This window comes from Salmo salar, chromosome 02, assembly GCF_965601325.2.
Source record: "Salmo salar chromosome 02, fSalSal1, whole genome shotgun sequence".
Taxonomy (NCBI): Eukaryota; Metazoa; Chordata; class Actinopteri; order Salmoniformes; family Salmonidae; genus Salmo; species Salmo salar.
The window spans coordinates 7502788-7523648 of NC_138292.1; the positions used below are offsets into that span (position 1 = coordinate 7502788).

General features: G+C 45.2%; 1 non-coding gene across 1 annotated transcript; it reads right to left on the reverse strand.

Annotated features, from left to right (window-relative positions):
* Positions 1–440: 440 nt before the first annotated feature.
* On the reverse strand, positions 441–7238 carry LOC106606171 (uncharacterized). The gene is made up of 5 exons (XR_006759659.2): positions 7135–7238; positions 6991–7047; positions 6465–6546; positions 6003–6123; positions 441–1907 (listed from the first exon to the last, which is right to left on the reverse strand). It is a non-coding gene; the product is annotated as an uncharacterized LOC106606171 (transcript).
* Positions 7239–20861: the final 13623 nt, after the last annotated feature.

Below are 20861 nucleotides of genomic sequence, written 5' to 3' on the forward strand. Positions count from 1 at the left end.
AGGGGGCAGGCAGGGTGACTCACATGTAAATCACAGGAGGCTGCTGAGTGAAGGAAGGCTCATAATAATGGCTGGAACGGAACTAATGGAATGTTTGATGCATTTGATACCATTCCACTAATTCCACTCCAGCCATTACCACGAGCCCACCCTCCCCAATTAAGGTGCCACCAACCTCCTGTGATGCAAATACATGTAGTAGAGCTAACTGGAGTGTGGTTGGTGGTTGGCCCCATTGGTGGCCCTAGTTAGTAGTAGTTAACCACAATAATGACCCCTTAGTTAATTCAGTAAATGTTCAACTGAGCCTGCAATACTTCACCAAACCTGCTTAGAGTGAACTACTCCATGTGACACCACAGAGGAAGATGAAGTCAGCTCCTATGTCATGTGACCAGGGTTTTAGAGTGTCTACACATAACCCCCAAGGACAAGACAACCTTGATCGTATAGATTTATTGACATTAAATGACAGAATGCATCCAAAGCAACTGTATTGTGGGTCAGGAACCATAGAAGAAACAGCATATCAATATCCACCTTTATGGCTATGGACTAATAAGAAAGCGTTAACAACAAACAGTATTATTATTATTATTATTATTCAAGGTTATATATCAACACTTCATGTACATTATGCAGCTTGTGTGTCTTTAACAGACCTGGGTTCAAATAGTATTTGAAATCATTTCAAATACTTCATCTTGATTGATTGAGCTTGCATGGCTAAATGCAGTGTTTCCCACCCCTGGTCTTGCAGTACCCCGAACAGCCCAACCCTGGTCCTCCAGTACTCCGAACAGCCCAACCCTGGTCCTCCAGTACCCCGAACAGCCCAACCCTGGTCCTCCAGTACCCCGAACAGCCCAACCCTGGTCCTGCAGTACCCCGAACAGCCCAACCCTGGTCCTGCATACCCCGAACAGCCCAACCCTGGTCCTGCAGTACCCTGAACAGCCCAACCCTGGTCCTGCAGTACCCCGAACAGCCCAACCCTGGTCCTGCAGTACCCTGAACAGCCCAACCCTGGTCCTCCAGTACCCCGAACAGCCCAACCCTGGTCCTGCAGTACCCCGAACAGCCCAACCCTGGTCCTGCAGTACCCCGAACAGCCCAACCCTGGTCCTCCAGTACCCCGAACAACCCAACCCTGGTCCTCCAGTACCCCGAACAGCCCAACCCTGGTCCTCCAGTACCCCGAACAGCCCAACCCTGGTCCTCCAGTACCCCGAACAGCCCAACCCTGGTCCTCCAGTACCCCGAACAGCCCAACCCTGGTCCTCCAGCACCCCCAACAGAACACATTTACACTGTAGCCCTGGACAAACACACCTCATTCAACTCATTGAAAGCTTTATGATTAGTTAACAAGTTGAGTCAAGTATGCTTGTCCAGGTTTGCAGTAAACATTTGTACTGTTGGGGGTACTGGAGGACCAGGGTCGGGAAACACTGACTTAATGAACCAATAGAATTGTCCCAAAATAGCAAACTCCGCCCATCTGGCACTCCAGGCAGGACATATCAAATGCTCACAGTTTCAGATAGTTTTTGAACCCAGGTTCTTCTCATGACACAGTCAGCACAGATGATAACAGATCTTCAATGATAGACATATTACATTATGGCTTTTCAATCATTACAGTTACAGAAAGTTACCAGACAGTATGGCAGAGCTAAGCTAACAATTATGTCAATTAAATCTATAAAACAATAACTGTACTTTTCCCTTTCCTTCTTCATTCCCTGTTTATTGAGAGCACGGGGAAGAAAACCTATCACTTCCCTTTACCGCCGTAGATAGGACATGGAATGGAGCGATCAGTTTTCTTGAACACGTTGTATTTACATGCCTTTTGGTCAAACTCCTTCACGCAATCATCAGGAAATCTTGTGGGCTCAGAATATCTGCAATCAAACAATCAACATCAGCAAATACTTTGATAGAAAATGTATGGACTATCACTCACTCACTCATTCTCAAATCAAATTTATACAACAGGTGTAGACCTTACTGTGAAATGCTTATTTAGAAGCCCTTAACCAACAATGCAGTTTTAAGAAAATAAGAGTTAAGAAAATATTTACTAAATAAACTGAAGTAACACAATAAAATAACAATAACGAGGCTATGTACAGTGGGTACCGAATGAATGTGCGGGGGTACAGGTTAGTTGAGGTAATGAAGGTAATTTGTAAAGTGACTATGCATAGATTAAACATCGTTCGGGTCTCCATTTGATGAATTGTTCAGGAGTCCTTATGGTTTGGGGGTAGAAGCTGTTAAGGAGCCTTTTGGACCTAGACTTGGCGTTCTGGTACCACTTCCCGTGCGAAAGCAGAGAGAATAATCAATGACTTGGGTGACTGGAGTCTTTGAAAACAAATTTGGGCCTCTGACACCGCCTGGTATAGAGGTCTTGGATGGCAGGGAGCTTGCCCCTAGTGATGTACTGGGCCGTACGCACTACCCTCTGTAGCGCCTTTTAGTCAGAGGCCGAGCAGTTGCCATACCAAGCGGTGATGCAGCCAGTCAAGATGCTCTCAATGGTGCAGCTGTATAACTTTTTGAGGATCTCAGGACCCATGCCAAATCTTTTTAGTTTCCTGGGGGGGAATAGGCTTTGTCGTGCCCTCTTCAAGACTGTCTTGGTGTGTTTGGACCATTCTAGTTTGTTGTTGATGTGGACACCAAGGAACTTGAAGCTCTCAACCTGCTCCACTACAGCCCCGTTGATGAGAATGGGGGCGTGTTCGGTCCTCCTTTTCCTGTAGTCCACAATCATCTCCTTAGTCTTGGTTACGTTGAGGGATAGGTTGTTCTTCTGGCACCACCCGGCCAGGTCTCTGACCTACTCCCTATAGGCTGTCTCGTCGGTGATCAGGCCTACCACTGTTGTGTCGTCTGCAAACTTAATGATGGTGTTGGAGTCGTGCCTGGCCATGCAGTCGTGGGTGAACAGGAAGTACAGGAGGGGACTGAGCACGCACCCCTGGGGGATCAGTGTGGCAGATGTGTTGCTACCTACCCTCACCATCTGGGGGCGACCCCTCAGGAAGTCCAGGATCCAGTTGCAGAGGGAGGTGTTTAGTCCCAGGATCCTTAGCTTAGTGATGAGCTTTGAGGGTACTATGGTGTTGAAAGCTGAGCTGTAGTCAATGGATAGCATTCTCACATAAGTGTTCCTTTTGTCCAGGTGGGAAAGGGCAGTGTGGAGTGCAATAGAGATGGCATCATCTGTAGATCTGTTTGGGCGGTATGCAAATTGGAGTGGGTCTAGGGTTTCTGGGCTAATGGTGTTGATGTGAGCCATTACCTGCCTTTCAAAGCACGTCTGTAGTCATTTAGGCAGGTTGCCTTTGTGTTCTTGGGCACAGGGACTATGGTGGCCTGCTTGAAACATGTTGGTATTACAGACTCAATCAGGGACATGTTGAAAATGTCAGTGAAGACACCTGCCAGTTGGCCAGCACATGCCCGGAGCACACGTCCTGGTTATCCGTCTGGCCCCGCAGCCTTGTGTATGTTGACCTGTTTAAAGGTCTTACTCACATCAGCTACGGAGAGCGTGATCACACAGTTGTCCGGAACAGCTGATGCTCTCATGCATGCCTCAGTGTTGCTTGCCTCGAAGCAAGCAGAGAAGTGATTTAGCTTGTCTGGTAGGCTCGTGTCACAGGGCATCTCGCGGCTGTGCTTCCCTTTGTAGTCTGTAATAGTTTGCAAGCCCTGCCACATAAGACGAGCGTCAGAGCCGGTGTAGTATGATTCAATCGTAGCATTGTATTGACGCTTTGCCTGTTTGATGGTTCGTCGCAGAGCATAGCAGGATTTCTTGTAAGCTTCCGGGTTAGAGTCCCGCACCTTGAAAGCGGCAGCTCTACCCTTTAGCTCAGTGCGAATGTTTCCTGTAATCCATGGCTTCTGGTTGGGGTATATACGTACAGTCACTGTAGGGACGATGTCCTCGATGCACTTATTGATAAGGCCAGTGACTGATGTGGTATACTCCTCAATGCCATCGGAAGAATCCCGGAACATGTTCCAGTCTGTGATAGCAAAACAGTCCTTTAGTTCAGCGTCTGCTTCATCTGACCACTTTTTTATTGACCGAGTCACTGGTGCTTCCTGCTTTAATTTGTGCTTGTAAGCAGGAATCAGGAGGATAGAGTTGTGGTCGGATTTACAAAATGGAGGGCGAGGGAGAGCTTTGTACGCGTCTCTGTGTGTGGAGTACAGGTGATCTAGAATTGTTTTCCCTCTGGTTGCACATTTAACATGTTGATAGAAATTTGGTAGAACTGATTTTAGTTTCCCAGCATTGAAGTCTCCGGGCACTAGGAGCGCCGCCTCTGGGTGAGTGGTTTCCTGTTTGCTTATTTCCTTATACAGCTGACTGAGTGCGGTCTTAGTGCCAGCATCTGTCTGTGGTGGTAAATAAACAGCCACGAAAAGTATAGCTGAAAACTCCCTAGGCAAGTAGTGTGGCCTGCAATTTACCACAATATACTCTACTTCAGGCGAGCAAAATCTAAAGACTTCCTTAGATTTCGTGCACCAGCTGTTGTTTACAAATATGCACAGACCGCTCCCCCTCGTCTTATCGGAGTGTGCAGTTCTATCTTGCCGGTGCAGCGTATATCCCGCTAGCTGAATATCCATGTCATCATTCAGCCACGATTCCGTGAAACATAGGATATTACAGTTTTTGATGTCCCGTTGGTAGGATATTCGTGATCGTACCTCGTCTAATTTATTGTCCAATGATTGTACGTTGGCGAGTAATATTGACGGTAACGGCAGCTTTCCCACTCGCCTTCTCCGGGTCCTGACAGGGCATCCGGCTCTTTGTCCTCTGTACCTGCGTCGCTTCCTCTTGCAAATAACGAGGATGTCGGCCTTGTTGTAGAAAAAATCTTTGTCTAATCCGAGGTGAGTGATTGCTGTCCTGATATCCAGAAGCTCTTTTTTGCCGTAAGATACGGTTGCAGAAACATTATGAACAAAATAAGTTATAAATAACGCAAAAAAACACATAATAGCACAATTGGTTGGGCGCCATAAAACTGCTGCCATTTTAATCAGGACCAGTGTGGTGGTACAGGCTGGGAAGGCTGAGGGTTATATGGACCAGTGTGGTGGTACAGGCTGGGAAGCCTGAGGGTTATATGGACCAGTGTGGTGGTACAGGCTGGGAAGGCTGAGGGTTATATGGACCAGTGTGGTGGTACAGGCTGGGAAGGCTGAGGGTTATATGGACCAGTGTGGTGGTACAGGCTGGGAAGGCTGAGGGTTGTATGGACCAGTGTGGTAGGTACAGGCTGGGAAGGCTGAGGGTTATATGGACCAGTGTGGTGGTACAGGCTGGGAAGGCTGAGGGTTATATGGACCAGTGTGGTGGTACAGGCTGGGAAGGCTGAGGGTTATATGGACCAGTGTGGTGGTACAGACTGGCAAGGCTGAGGGTTATATGGACCAGTGTGGTGGTACAGGCTGGGAAGGCTGAGGGTTATATGGACCAGTGTGGTGGTACAGGCTGGGAAGGCTGAGGGTTATATGGACCAGTGTGGTAGGTACAGACTGGGAAGGCTGAGGGTTATATGGACCAGTGTGGTGGTACAGACTGGGAAGGCTGAGGGTTATATGGACCAGTGTGGTAGGTACAGGCTGGGAAGGCTGAGGGTTATATGGACCAGTGTGGTAGGTACAGACTGGGAAGGCTGAGGGTTATATGGACCAGTGTGGTGGTACAGACTGGGAAGGCTGAGGGTTATATGGACCAGTGTGGTGGTACAGGCTGGGAAGGCTGAGGGTTATATGGACCAGTGTGGTAGGTACAGGCTGGGAAGGCTGAGGGTTATATGGACCAGTGTGGTAGGTACAGACTGGGAAGGCTGAGGGTTATATGGACCAGTGTGGTAGGTACAGGACTGGGAAGGCTGAGGGTTATATGGACCAGACATTTAGTGGGTGCTAGAATAAAAGCTGTGTACGGTACTCACGCCTGGCAGCATGACATGTCCCCGTTGGTTTGACAATAGCAGTTCATGCAATCACTGGTCCTCCAGCGGGACCCAATATCATGCCACGTCCCATCCTTGTTGTAAAGACACTGCCTCATACCTATACAATACATGCCTATTCAATATATCATATCAATGTGTTTGTTGTCTTTTTCAATGAGATTCAAGATTCAAGTGTATTAAAAACATCATTGCATAACAATATGAAATGTCCTTTACAGGTCATAAAATAAAATACAAAAATAAAACCCTAAAATCACATAATGATTTGGAACAAGAGGTTATTTTATTAGGTTGATAAATGTACAGGAGTGTGTACAGGAGTGTGTGTGTGTGCGTGCGTGCGTGCGTGCATGTTACAACACCATTTACTTTTGCCCAGAGCCCTATGGTTGTGTGTGTGCGCGTGTGTGTTAACAGCTGGTTATCTTTGTCCTTTACCTGGTTCTGCTGGTTTAAACCAGCAGCCAGCATGGAAAAGTGGCAGCAGTACACACAGGATTACAGCTACAGCCAAGGACCTCTTCCCAGGGAGAAAGAAGAAAAGCATGTTATCTGAATCCCCTTTATTCTCCTAGTAGGCTACATTTACAGTACTTGCTGACCACAATGAAGAGAATATACAGACAGGATACATAGATGTAGACAGAGGGCAATAAAACATAGGCCTTTCATCAAACCGTCTAAACATTAAAGATGAAAAACTAGCAAAATGAACTTTAACATTTTAACATGTGGAGGTGATAGGTCATTAACCCTCCTCTGGATCTCTGGGTAATAAAACATAGACCTTTCATCAAACCGTCTAAACATTAAAAGATGAAAAACTAGCATAGTGAACTGACACATTTGAACATGTGGAGGTGATAGGTCATTAACCCTCTAGATCTCTGGGGAATAAAATAACCTAAAGTCATTTCTAATTGTAATTACTCATACATAACATGCAATGATAGAAGGAACTTACCATGATTGACAGGAATTTAGACTGGATTCACAGGTAGATTCTGTAGGTTCTGTTGAGCTGTAGAGCAAGGTGTCATTCAATAATCCTCGCCATAACATCAGACAATAAGCACAACAAGATAAGGAAACTCCATCAGTCTCTTACCTTCAGTAACAAGATGCTAGAGCTGGTCTGTGTGATCAGGAGTCAAGTCCATGTCTTCTCTCCAACAACTCACCATTTTATACTAGATTTAACACAAGTCCTTGTAGTTGCTCAACCTAGGGGCATGGCTTTTAAGTGATCTTGTAGTTGTGGTGAAATCGGTGATCACTATCGTTAAGTCCAATAAGAAGAGGGGTTACATAAACAATAGTAAAGTGTGATGTGTTGTAACATGCTGTTATCAAAAGGAAACACACTTGTGATAAACAGTTTTGCAATGCTGTTCCTTCCCTGGTATAATGATGATAATAATGTTGTGTTATTATTATTTAACAAATCATTGTTTACAGACATTTGTACAATGATTTGTGAAAAAATACAACAAAAAACATTCTCATCATACCAGGGAAGGGACAGCATTGCAAAACTGTTCAAGGTATTGTTTTGCGTGTGCACTGTAACTTCATTTGAACAGACCCTTTGCCCCATAGGACCACCATAGTGGCAGTTAAGGTTTAATGTCACGTGCACAAGTACAGTGAAATGCCTTTCTTGCCAGCTCTAAACCCAACAATGCAGTAATCAATAATTATGTAATATTACAAATAATTTTAGAAAATAAGGTAGAATAAAAACACACAAGATATAAAAATAAGAAATAAGATGGTTTCAGACTTTTTTATCCAATCCAGAAGTCTTCTGAAACAACATCACGGTACCTACAGAAAGGTATGACAGCAGATAGATGAGAGCTGGTTATCGGGCTGCACCATGTATTAGTTAGTAATAATGTGATTCAGACATTGGTGTCAGCAATGGGATTAAGAGTGAGTCTTCGTTCCAAATGGCACCCTATTCCCTACTACTTTTGACCAGGGACCTATAAGGAATAGGGTGCCATTTGGGAAACATCTGAAGTGTCACTACATCAGAGAAGAAGGTAAGCTTCACTGTGCTCCCTCGGAGAGCAGAGCGGTCTCTGTGGCGTGGAAGGGAGCATTCTGATGGAACAGCAAGCCAGTCAACAGTAGCTGGGGAAAATGCCAACAAGAGAAGTGCTTGCTGCCATGGCAACAGGGCAGCGCCACAGTTCTTCCCACTCCATTAAGAAAGATGTGGTGGCTCTGCGGCTCTGCCCTCAATGGTGCTGTAGCATGACACCGCCGTGCTTATAGAGCCCATTGAGACTAAGCTGGGGAATTCAGCAGTTAATGAAAATAGCAGGGTTGTCTCCCAAATAGCACGCAATTCACTATATATTGTGCACTACTTTTGACCAGGGCCCATAATGCACTACTTTTGACCAGGGCCAGCTCAGATCCATTGGGAAGGTGTCACTGATCCCACCCCACCACCTGAGTTTCAAGCAGCAGAAACAAAAATACATTTTGGTGTTGTACCACACACACCACTGGAGAATATAGAATAATGAATAGAACCCTGGGGAATATAGAATAATGAATAGAACCCTGGGGAATAAAGAATAAACTTTTGATTGAAACATTCGCCTTGAATTCAGCATAGTAAAATGGTGGTCTTAAGGTCATATTGCTGGGAAACTGGTTTTGGTGAATACACATTTGATGAATGCTTGTAATACTGGTGATGCAATAGTAAAACCAAACCGGTCACATCATAGATGTGTCAAGCTATGGCGTGAGGAACAGTAGTTTTGTTCTCTAGAAATAGGGCATTATTTTGTGAGACGTGAGCAGCAATTTCAACCTCAGTAAGGCCTGTATAATGTGAATTATGGAGTATTGAATGAATGAAATGTTATTTGTGTGTCACATCGCCAGTTGGCAACCCTTCCCATATGGGATTAATTGACATAAACAAACATCACAATTCACTGTCACGATCGTCGTAATGATTGGACCAAGGCGCAGCGTGAGTAGCGTTCCACATCTTTATTATAACGTGAAACTTCAGCAAAATACAAAACAATAAGTGACCAAACGAAACGTGAAGACAGTGAAGTGCAAAAAGGCACCTACACAAAAACAAAATCCCACAAACACAGGTGGGAAAAATAACTACTTAAATATGATCCCCAATTAGAGACAACGATTACCAGCTGCCTCTAATTGGGAATCATACAAAACACCAACATAGAAAAAGAAACTATAACACAACATAGACATACTAGATCACCCCCTAGTCACACCCTGACCTACTACACCATAGAGAAACAATGGCTCTCTATGGTCAGGGCGTGACATTCACTGTGATAATTTCGTCTTCCGGTGTTCTCTGCAGTGCGCATCGCATAAAGAGTGAAACAAGTATCCAAACAATAATTATATCCCTAGAGCAGTACAATAATATACATGCATACACAGTACCAGTCAAAGGTTTGGACACACCTACTCATTCAATGGTTTTTCTTTATTCTTACAATTTTCTACATTGTAGAATAATAGTGAAGACATCAAAACTATGAAATATTAACCCAAAATAGTAGCCCAAAAAGTGTTACATTTTATATTTGAGACTCAACAAAGTAGCCACCCTTTGCCTTGATGACAGCTTTGCACACTCTTGGCATTCTGTGAACCAGCTTCACCTGGAATGCTTTTCCAACCGTCTTGAAGGAGTTCCCACATATGCTGTTGGCTGCTTTTCCTTCACTCTGCGGTCCAACTCATCCCAAACCATCTCAATTGGGTTGAGGTCAGGTGATTGTGGAGGCCAGATCATCTCCATCACTCCTTCTTGGTAAAATAGCCCTTACTCAGCCTGGATGTGTGTTGGGTCATTGTCCTGTTGAAAAACAAATGATAGTCCCACTAAGCGCAAACCAGATGGTATGGCGTATTGCTGCAGAATTCTGTGGCAGCCATGCTGGTTAAGTGTGCCTTTAATTCTAAATAAATCACAGACAGTGTCACCAGCAAAGCACCATCACACCACTTCCTCCATGCTTCACGGTGGGAACTACACATGCGGAGATCGTCCATTCACCTACTCTGCATCTCACAAAGACATGGTGGTTGGAAGCAAAAATCTCAATTTGGACTCATCAGGTTGTGTTTCTTGGCCCAGGTGTCATTTGGGACACACAGTCTGTCACCAGTGAGAACACTGAGAAAGAACATTGCAGCCCGTCACACTTACTCTTGCTCCCTTCCTCCGGTGCTCGAAGTCGCTGGTCTACTAACCACGGGTCCTGGCATCCCACATTTTTCACACCTGGCAACCATCATTGCGCACACCTGCTCCCCATCGTTAAGCACACCTGGACTTCATCACCACCCTGATTACTCTCCCTTCATTATAACCCTCAGTCATCAGGCAGTATTGGTTTTGGTTACGTTCAGTACGCTTCTCCTGTTTTGTATTTTCTTCATGTCTATTATTAAACTCACCTTCACCCACCTGCTTCCTTACTGCCTGCCTATACGTTATAACCCCACACTACAGATGTGGATTCTGTCCATCTTACCTTTGGTTGTGTTTGACCTGGATAAACAAATCCAGTCTAATATCCAATGAGTAGTAGTCAAGAAGGAACAGTATGCATGTGCCTGGATTCAAGCCTGAGAGGCCCAGTTTCTACATATTAATGCCTTTTCCATGTGTTTGGGAGCCAAGACGCTCTCCATTCAGCTGAAAAATGGAAGGTCGCTGCTTACTCACAACATCTTAGTCCAGAGTGCAGTCTATGGTCAGAGGAAGAGGGGGAGAGATTTGTTCAGAGTGGAGGAATACCACAGACCACTGACTGGAGGACTGTTGAAGATTGACATTCTGTTCCTTTATGTCAGGATATGTTTCATTGAGAGTTACAATGGGGGAAGAATTCAAATCTCTACTTCTTCAAGAGAAGGTAAAGGACAAGGCTTGAAGGTGAAATATACGCCCCAAATGGCACCCTATTCCATTTATAGTGCCCTACTTTTGACCAGGGCCCATCATTATTATGAATGCATCATCATCCTCCTCAACAACATCGTCATCATGTTGCCACCATACAAGGGAAGGAACAGCATTGCGTGCAAAACTTTTTATTAAAGTTTTCATTTATTTTCTTTTGATAACACCATATCACATTTAACTATTGCCTATGTGCCTCCTCTCCTTGGAACTAGCGATCACCAATTTCACCGGAGTTACAAGGTGTCACTTACCCCCCAGTTGAGCAAACACAGTATAAAAATGGTGAGTTGTTGGAGAGATGTCACTGTGTAATGTTTTGTTGTAGATATGTACATAGCAGACCTGGGCACAAATACATGTGTATTTGCTATTTAAAAAGTAATTATCTGTGTATTTAAGTATTTTCAAATAATGTGGCCCGAATCATCTACTTCTATTGGAAGTATTTGAAAGTATTTTCAAATACTTTCCTATAAATATCACACTATTTAAAAGTATTTCAAATATTTATTTCCAAATACATTATATCAAATACCAAACAGACCTGATTCAAATGCATGGGAGTATTTAAACATTTGTATAAATACTGTGTATTTGAGTATTTTCAAATACATGCCAATACTTTCCAACTTGTGTTTTGTCTTTGAAAGTAATTGAAACACCCTAAATAGTATATTGTATAGTAAACCAGGTCTGATACAAAGTGTACAGTTTACCAACTGATCTGTCAGTGTAAATGAAAGTCAGTCCCTGGACATTACACTGCTAGAATCTGCTCTGCTGCTGTCTAAAACATCCACCGCTCAGAGTCTCTGTTAAAGCTCTTCAGACAACAACATAACTGATACTTCTCTCTCTCTGACTCTCTCTCACGCACTCTCTCTCCATTTGAACAGAACCTACAGAATCTACCTTTGAATCAAGTCCACATTCCTATGAATCATGGAACATTTCTTCAAATTTTGCATGTTAAGTATGAGTTATTAGAATCTTTCTAATTTACACAGACAGTGCATTCGGAAAGTATTCCGGCCCCTTTTACCTTTTCCACATTTGTTACAGTACAGCCTTACTCAGAAATGTATTCAATTGTTGTTGTTTTTCTCATCAATCTACATACAATATCCCATAATGACATTAAATGAACACTTAAATATTTACATTTACATTTTAGTCATTTAGCAGACGCTCTTATCCAGAGCGACTTACAAATTGGTGCATTCACCTATAATATCCAGTGGAACAACCACTTTACAATAGTGCATCTAAATCTTTTAAGGGGGGGGTTAGAAGGATTACTTTATCCTATCCCAGGTATTCCTTGAAGAGGTGGGGTTTCAGGTGTCTCCGGAAGGTGGTGATTGACTCCGCTGTCCTGGCGTCGTGAGGGAGCTTGTTCCACCATTGGGGTGCCAGAGCAGCGAACAGTTTTGACTGGGCTGAGCGGGAACTGTGCTTCCTCAGAGGTAGGGAGGCGAGCAGGCCAGAGGTGGATGAACGGAGTGCCCTTGTTTGGGTGTAGGGCCTGATCAGAGCCTGAAGGTACGGAGGTGCCGTTCCCCTCACAGCTCCGTAGGCAAGCACCATGGTCTTGTAGCGGATGCGAGCTTCGACTGGAAGCCAGTGGAGAGAGCGGAGGAGCGGGGTGACGTGAGAGAACTTGGGAAGGTTGAACACCAGACGGGCTGCGGCGTTCTGGATGAGTTGTAGGGGTTTAATGGCACAGGCAGGGAGCCCAGCCAACAGCGAGTTGCAGTAATCCAGACGGGAGATGACAAGTGCCTGGATTAGGACCTGCGCCGCTTCCTGTGTGAGGCAGGGTCGTACTCTGCGAATGTTGTAGAGCATGAACCTACAGAATCGGGTCACCGCCTTGATGTTGGTGGAGAACGACAGGGTGTTGTCCAGGGTCACGCCAAGGCTCTTAGCACTCTGGGAGGAGATATGACATTTACATAAGCATTCAGCCCTTTTCTCAGTACTTTGTTGAAGCACCTTCGGCAGCGATTACAACCTCGAGTCTTCTTGGGTATGACGTTACAAGCTGGCACAACTGTATTTGGGGAGTTTCTCCCGTTCTTCTCTCTCCAGAGATGTTCGATCAGGTTCAAGTCCGGGCTCTGGTTGGGCCACTCAAGGACATTCAGAGACTTGTGCCGAAGCCACTCTTGCGTTGTCTTGGCTGTGTGTTTAGGGTCGTTGTCCTGTTGGAAGGTTAACTTTCGCCCCCAGTCTGAGGTCCTGAGTGCTCTGGAGCAGGTGTTCATCAAGGATCTCTCTGTACTTTGCTCCGTTCATCTTTCCCTCGATCCTGACTAGTCTCCCAGTCCCTGCCGCTGAAAAACATCCCCACAGCATGATGCTGCCACCACCATGCTTCACCGTAGGGATGGTGCCAGGTATCCTCCAGACGTGACGCTTGGCATTCAGGTCAAACAGTTCAATCTTGGTTTCATCAGACCAGAGAATCTTGTTTCTCATGGTTTGAGTCCTTTAGGTGCCTTTTGGCAAACTCCAAGCGGGCTGTCATATGCCTTTCACTGAGGAGTGGCTTCCTTCTGGCCACTCTACCATAAAGGCCTGATTGGTGGAGTGCTGCAGAGATGGTTGTCCTTCTGGAAGGTTCTCCCAGCTCCACAGAGGAACTCTGGAGCTCTGTTAGAGTGACCATAGGGTTCGTGGTCACCTCCCTGACCAAGGACCTTCTCCCCCAATTGCTCAGTTTGGCCGGGCAGCCTTATCTAGGAAGAATCTTGGTGGTTTCAAACGTCTTTCATTTAAGAATGATGGAGGCCACAGTGCTCTTGAGAACCTTCAATGCTGCAGAAATGTTTTGGTACCCTTCACCTGATCTGTGTCTCAATACAATCCTTTTTCAGAGCTCTACGGACAACTCCTTCAACCTCATGGCTTGAATTTTGCTCTGACATGCATTGTCAACTGTGGACCTTATATAGACAGGTGTGTGCCTTTGCAAATCATGTCCAAACAATAGAATTTACCACAGGTGGACTCCAATCAAGTTGTAGAAACATCTCAAGGATGATCAATGGAAACAGGATGCACCTGAGCTGAATATTTATGTAAATAAGGTATTTCTGTTTTGGATTTTTTATGAATTTGCAAACATTTATAAAAAACGTTTTTTTCTTTGTCATTATGGGGTATTGTGTTTAGACTGATGAGGGGAAGAAATGATTTCATCCATTTCAGAATAAGGCTGTAACGTAACAAAACGTGTAAAAAGGGAAAGGGGGAGAAATACTTTCCGAAGGCACTGTAAGTAATGTGGTTTTCATTTTCATGTGATTGATATTTGTTTGTCTTAATATGGACTTAATAAATATTGGACATTTAAATTACATAATAGGCAAGTAACATTGGAACAACATACTGAAAGGTAAATATGTTACCTAGAGATCTAGAGTAGGGTTAATGACCTACTAGTGCCAAATGTTGAAATGTGTCACTTCTTTCTCCCTGGGAAGATGTCCTTGGCTGTAGCTGTAATCCTGTGTGTACTGCTGCCACTTTTCCATGCTGGCTGCTGGTTTAAACCAGCAGAACCAGGTAAAGGACAAAGATAACCAGCTGCTAACACCTACCCACATACCCACAAGTACACACACAGTACACACACAAGTACACACACAAGTACACAAAACACCTGTATATTTAATAACCAAAAAAAAGGACCCCTCGTATAGCAATATTAATGATGTGATTTTAGGGTTTTATTTCAGTGGTCCTCCACCTGACCTTTAACCTCATTTCATATTGTTATGCACTGATGTTTCTTGGACATGGCATGACATCACAACAAATATGTATTTTTTTTATTGTTTTCTTGTCTAGGCATAAGGCAGTGTCTTTACGACAAGGATGGGACGTGGCATGATATTGGGTCCCGCTGGAGGACCAGTGATTGCATGAACTGCTATTGTCAAACCAACGGGGACATGTCATGCTGCCAGGCGTGAGTACCGTACACAGCTTTTATTCTAGCACCCACTAAATGTCTGGTCCATATAACCCTCAGCCTTCCCAGTCTGTACCTACCACACTGGTCCATATAACCCTCAGCCTTCCCAGTCTGTACCTACCACACTGGTCCATATAACCCTCAGCCTTCCCAGTCTGTACCTACCACACTGGTCCATATAACCCTCAGCCTTCCCAGTCTGTACCTACCACACTGGTCCATATAACCCTCAGCCTTCCCAGCCTGTACCACCACACTGGTCCATATAACCCTCAGCCTTCCCAGCCTGTACCACCACACTGGTCCATATAACCCTCAGCCTTCCCAGTCTGTACCACCACACTGGTCCATATAACCCTCAGCCTTCCCAGTCTGTACCACCACACTGGTCCATATAACCCTCAGCCTTCCCAGTCTGTACCTACCACACTGGTCCATATAACCCTCAGCCTTCCCAGTCTGTACCTACCACACTGGTCCATATAACCCTCAGCCTTCCCAGTCTGTACCTACCACACTGGTCCATATAACCCTCAGCCTTCCCAGTCTGTACCTACCACACTGGTCCATATAACCCTCAGCCTTCCCAGTCTGTACCTACCACACTGGTCCATATAACCCTCAGCCTTCCCAGCCTGTACCACCACACTGGTCCATATAACCCTCAGCCTTCCCAGCCTGTACCACCACACTGGTCCATATAACCCTCAGCCTTCTCAGTCTGTACCACCACACTGGTCCATATAACCATCAGCCTTCCCAGTCTGTACCACCACACTGGTCCATATAACCCTCAGCCTTCCCAGCCTGTACCACCACACTGGTCCATATAACCCTCAGCCTTCCCAGCCTGTACCACCACACTGGTCCATATAACCCTCAGCCTTCCCAGCCTGTACCACCACACTGGTCCATATAACCCTCAGCCTTCCCAGCCTGTACCACCACACTGGTCCATATAACCCTCAGCCTTCCCAGCCTGTACCACCACACTGGTCCAATTAACTCTCAGCCTTCCCAGTCTGTACCACCACACTGGTCCATATAACCCTCAGCCTTCCCAGCCTGTACCACCACACTGGTCCATATAACCCCCAGCCTTCCCAGCCTGTACCACCACACTGGTCCATATAACCCTCAGCCTTCCCAGCCTGTACCACCACACTGGTCCATATAACCCTCAGCCTTCCCAGTCTGTACCACCACACTGGTCCATATAACCCTCAGCCTTCCCAGCCTGTACCACCACACTGGTCCATATAACTCTCAGCCTTCCCAGTCTGTACCACCACACTGGTCCATATAACCCTCAGCCTTCCCAGCCTGTACCACCACACTGGTCCATATAACCCCCAGCCTTCCCAGCCTGTACCACCACACTGGTCCATATAACCCTCAGCTTTCCCAGTCTGTACCTACCACACTGGTCCATATAACCCTCAGCCTTCCCAGCCTGTACCACCACACTGGTCCATATAACCCTCAGCCTTCCCAGCCTGTACCACCACACTGGTCCATATAACCCTCAGCCTTCCCAGTCTGTACCTACCACACTGGTCCATATAACCCTCAGCCTTCCCAGTCTGTACCTACCACACTGGTCCATATAACCCTCAGCCTTCCCAGTCTGTACCACCACACTGGTCCATATAACCCTCAGCCTTCCCAGTCTGTACCACCACACTGGTCCATATAACCCTCAGCCTTCCCAGCCTGTACCACCACACTGGTCCATATAACTCTCAGCCTTCCCAGTCTGTACCACCACACTGGTCCATATAACCCTCAGCCTTCCCAGCCTGTACCACCACACTGGTCCATATAACCCTCAGCCTTCCCAGCCTGTACCACCACACTGGTCCATATAACCCTCAGCCTTTCCAGTCTGTATCACGACACTGGTCCATATAACCCTCAGCCTTCCCAGCCTGTACCACCACACTGGTCCATATAACCCTCAGCCTTCCCAGCCTGTACCTACCACACTGGTCCATATAACGCGCAGCCTTCCCAGCCTGTACCACCACACTGGTCCATATAACCCTCAGCCTTCCCAGTCTGTACCTACCACACTGGTCCATATAACCCTCAGCCTTCCCAGCCTGTACCACCACACTGGTCCATATAACCCTCAGCCTTCCCAGCCTGTACCACCACACTGGTCCATATAAGCCTTCCAGGCCCCGTCTCCCTGGAACTAGCGATTTGATCACCAATTTCAACAGAATTACAGGTTGTCACTCAAGAGTCCCCCCCCGGTTGAGCAAACACAATGACTTGTGTTAAATCTAGTATGAACATTGTGAGTTGTTGGAAAGAAGACATCGATTTGACTCCTGATTTTAGAGAGTTTTGCCCAGGGCCCTGGTTACAAGTAGTGGATTATAAAGGGATTAGATCGGGGGTATTTGGGACATTATGAATCAGTGACAGTCAGCAAACCTTTTAACTTCCAGTGAACCAGACTCCCATCCTGCAGTTGTGGGTAGATGAAGTACAGATAAAGTAAAAAAAAAATGTTTGAGTCGTGTCTGTGACAATTTTAGCATTTTCCTAAGCTTAAACCAATTCTCCTATGGAAACACTTGAGTAAATGAGGGATTCAATGTATATTGAAAGCAGGTGCTTCCACACAGGTGGGGTTCCTGAGTTAATTAAGCAATTAACACCAGGGGTTGGAACCTGTTCAGGGAACAGAACGTTTTTCTAGGAACAGAAATAAAACCTGGAACGAAAGTGATCCATACTGTTCCGGGAACAGAACCATTATTTTTAAAAGCATGGGAACCGGTTAATGAAGTTCTTATATATTCCGAACATTTTTTTCTAGTCCCACAACAAAAACTCAAAGCGCCTATGCAAAACCCTCACTCTGTCACTCAGGTCATTATTTTACTACCACGGCTATGCCCCCATTGGATGACAATGCCCACATCCACATGGCACGAGTGGTCACTAAATAATATGATGAGCATGAAAACGATGTAAGCCATATGCCATGGCCGTCTCAGTCACCAGATCTCAACCCAAATGAACACTTATGGGAGACTTTTTCTAAAATGTTTTATGAGATTGTAAAACACATTGGGAGGAATCTTAGACCATTCCTTCACACATTATCTTTCCAGATCCTTGATACCCCTTGTCTGTGCTTATGGACTGCCCTCTTTAAGTCAAACCACAGGTTTTCAATGGGGTTCAATTCCAGAGACTGAGATGGCCATTGCAAAATGTTGATTTTGTGGTCAATTAGGCTAACCATTTCTTTGTGGATTTTGATGAATGCTTGCTTGGGGTTATCTTGCTGGAAGATCTACTTGTGGCCAACTGTCAGCCTCCTGGCAGAGGCAAAAACATTTTGGGCTAAAATGTCCTGCTACTTGGTAAAGTTCGATGTCGTTGACCTTAAAGGGCCCCAGGACCAGTGGAAGCTAAATAGCGCCATAACATCACAGATCCACCACCATAATTTACTGTAGGTATGAGGTACTTTTCTGCATAAGCTTCTGTTTTTCAACACCAAACCCACCACTGGTGGGCGTGGCCAGAGAGCTCTATGTTCATGTCATATGACCATACCACCAGCTCCAATCCAAGTGCCAATGCCAGTTATCAAACTCCAGGAGGTGCTATGGTCAGATGACATGAAAATAAAGCTCTTTGGCCACACACACCAGTGGTGGGTATTGTGTCGAAAGAGAGATACATTTAGTTGCAGTCTGATGAAAAATTCTCTGTTTTGGAGATAAGAGGTTCTCAGGAAACTGCCATATTTTTCCTTTAATGAACATACAATCTTGAAACATCAGAAGCTATTTTGAATGAATGTTCTTGGTCCTGGAGTCATTACATGTTCAGAGTACATTGAGGGGAGTTACTGCTTTCAATACATGTAAAAAAAAGAATTTAAAAAAATGTATTGGCAAAATGTTTGTTACAAGGTTTATCACAGCGACGATCTGCAGAAAATAATACCCATACCTACTGTAAAATATGGTGGTGGATCTTTGATGTTGTGGGGCTATTTCGCTTCCACTGGTCCTGGGGCCCTTGTTAAGGTCAACAGCATCATGAACATTACCCAGGAATATAGGGGGCCATTTGGGGCATATGAATCATTGAGAGGCCCTTCACTGTTGTCCCTAGTTGCAGTACTGGATTCACACAACAGAGGGTAGTGTTCAATGCAGCACATTACAACCCAGCATACAATACACAACACAATTGTGTATGCCCTTGCTTATTACCCCATGCACTAGGCCATTTATTATAATGAAAACAGGGAGATAAATAGATGAAGTAGAGCTGACTTTCATTTAATCTCTCTCGTGGACAGAAAACTGGTTGTCTTCATATCTTAACCAAACCTAAAACGTGTCCCAAATGGTGACCTATTCCTATTGGGCTATGGTCAAAGGTAGTGTGCTATGTAGGAAATATGGTTCCTGATGACTCACCCTCAATTTAACTCCTCTGCTCTATCGTTCATGACATACAGTCTGAAACTGCCACCCTAGAAGTCGTTTGTGGGACTTCAAAATGAGGGGCGTTCATCAGCGATTGGATCGTCTCTAACCAGTCAGAGTATCAAAGTTGATATCATGTAGGGCCGCCTTTTGCCCAACCCATTAGTTTTCTGGGACCAATCACAATGGTCAGAATGTGTTCACATTCCAGAAAATCATCAGGGAGGGAGGCAAATCCAGACTCATCATGCAGAAGAACCGATGTGATGAGGATGGGTAGCCAGATAAGGGAACATGGTGCCATTTTGGGGACACACCCTCAACGGCTTTCTCATCTGTCCTCTTGGAATACACTGTGGATTTCTACAACGGAACAGAGAGGCAGATCTCTCTCTCCCTACTGCGTGTCTGACAGACAATTTATGGAGGGCAAAATAACAGGTACCGGCCAAACACACACATTTTCCAATACATTTATTCATAATTGAACAATCAAAATGGTGCACCATCACTGACAGAACATCAATATCTATTTTAAACTGGCTAATAAATAAAAATATCTCCATATCTGGAGCCTCGTCCAGGCTTGCCTCGGTCCCACAGCATTCACTGTCCTCGGATCAATTAGGGCATAGCCTCTTGTGGCTACATCCCAAATGTCACGCCCTGACCTGAGAGAGACGGTTTTTCTCTGTTTGGTTAGGTCAGGGTGTGACATGGGGTGGGCATTCTATGTGTTGTAATTCTATGTTGGTTTTTCCTTTGATTGGCCCAGTATGGTTTCCAATCAGAGGCAGCTGTCTATCGTTGTCTCTGATTGGGAATCATACTTAGGCAGCCCTTTTTCCCCACAGTCAGTTGTGGGATCTTGTCTTTGTTTGGTTGCATGTATTTTGAAGCTATTTTGAAGCTTTTTGTTCATTTTTGTTCATTGTGTTGTTTATGTTTTTTTGCTGGTTCACCTTTAAAATAAAAGATTATGAACTCAACTCACGCTGCGCCTTGGTCTACCTTGAACGACGGACGTTACACCAAATGGGCACCCTATTCCCATTTTAGTGCACTACTTTTAACCAGTGCGCCCCAATCCTATGGGCCATGGTCAACCGCAGTGCACAAAAATATAGAGTGCCATTTGGGACGCAGACCTACTCTCCATCAACAAGTCTCCACTCAGCCACCCAGCCCTAGCAGTAGATTAGTAATGACGACCTCCAACTTATGAACGATAAACATTTGTCTTGAAAATCTTGAACTGGAAATGCTTGGATGCTCCTCTGTTCTTTTCTGTTAAGAGAAACCACAAGTACTGAGAAATGACAGGTCTGAATCCTAAATGGCACCCTATATAGTGCACCCCTTTTGCCCCTACCCCCCTCTTATTATGGTTTCAAATTGCC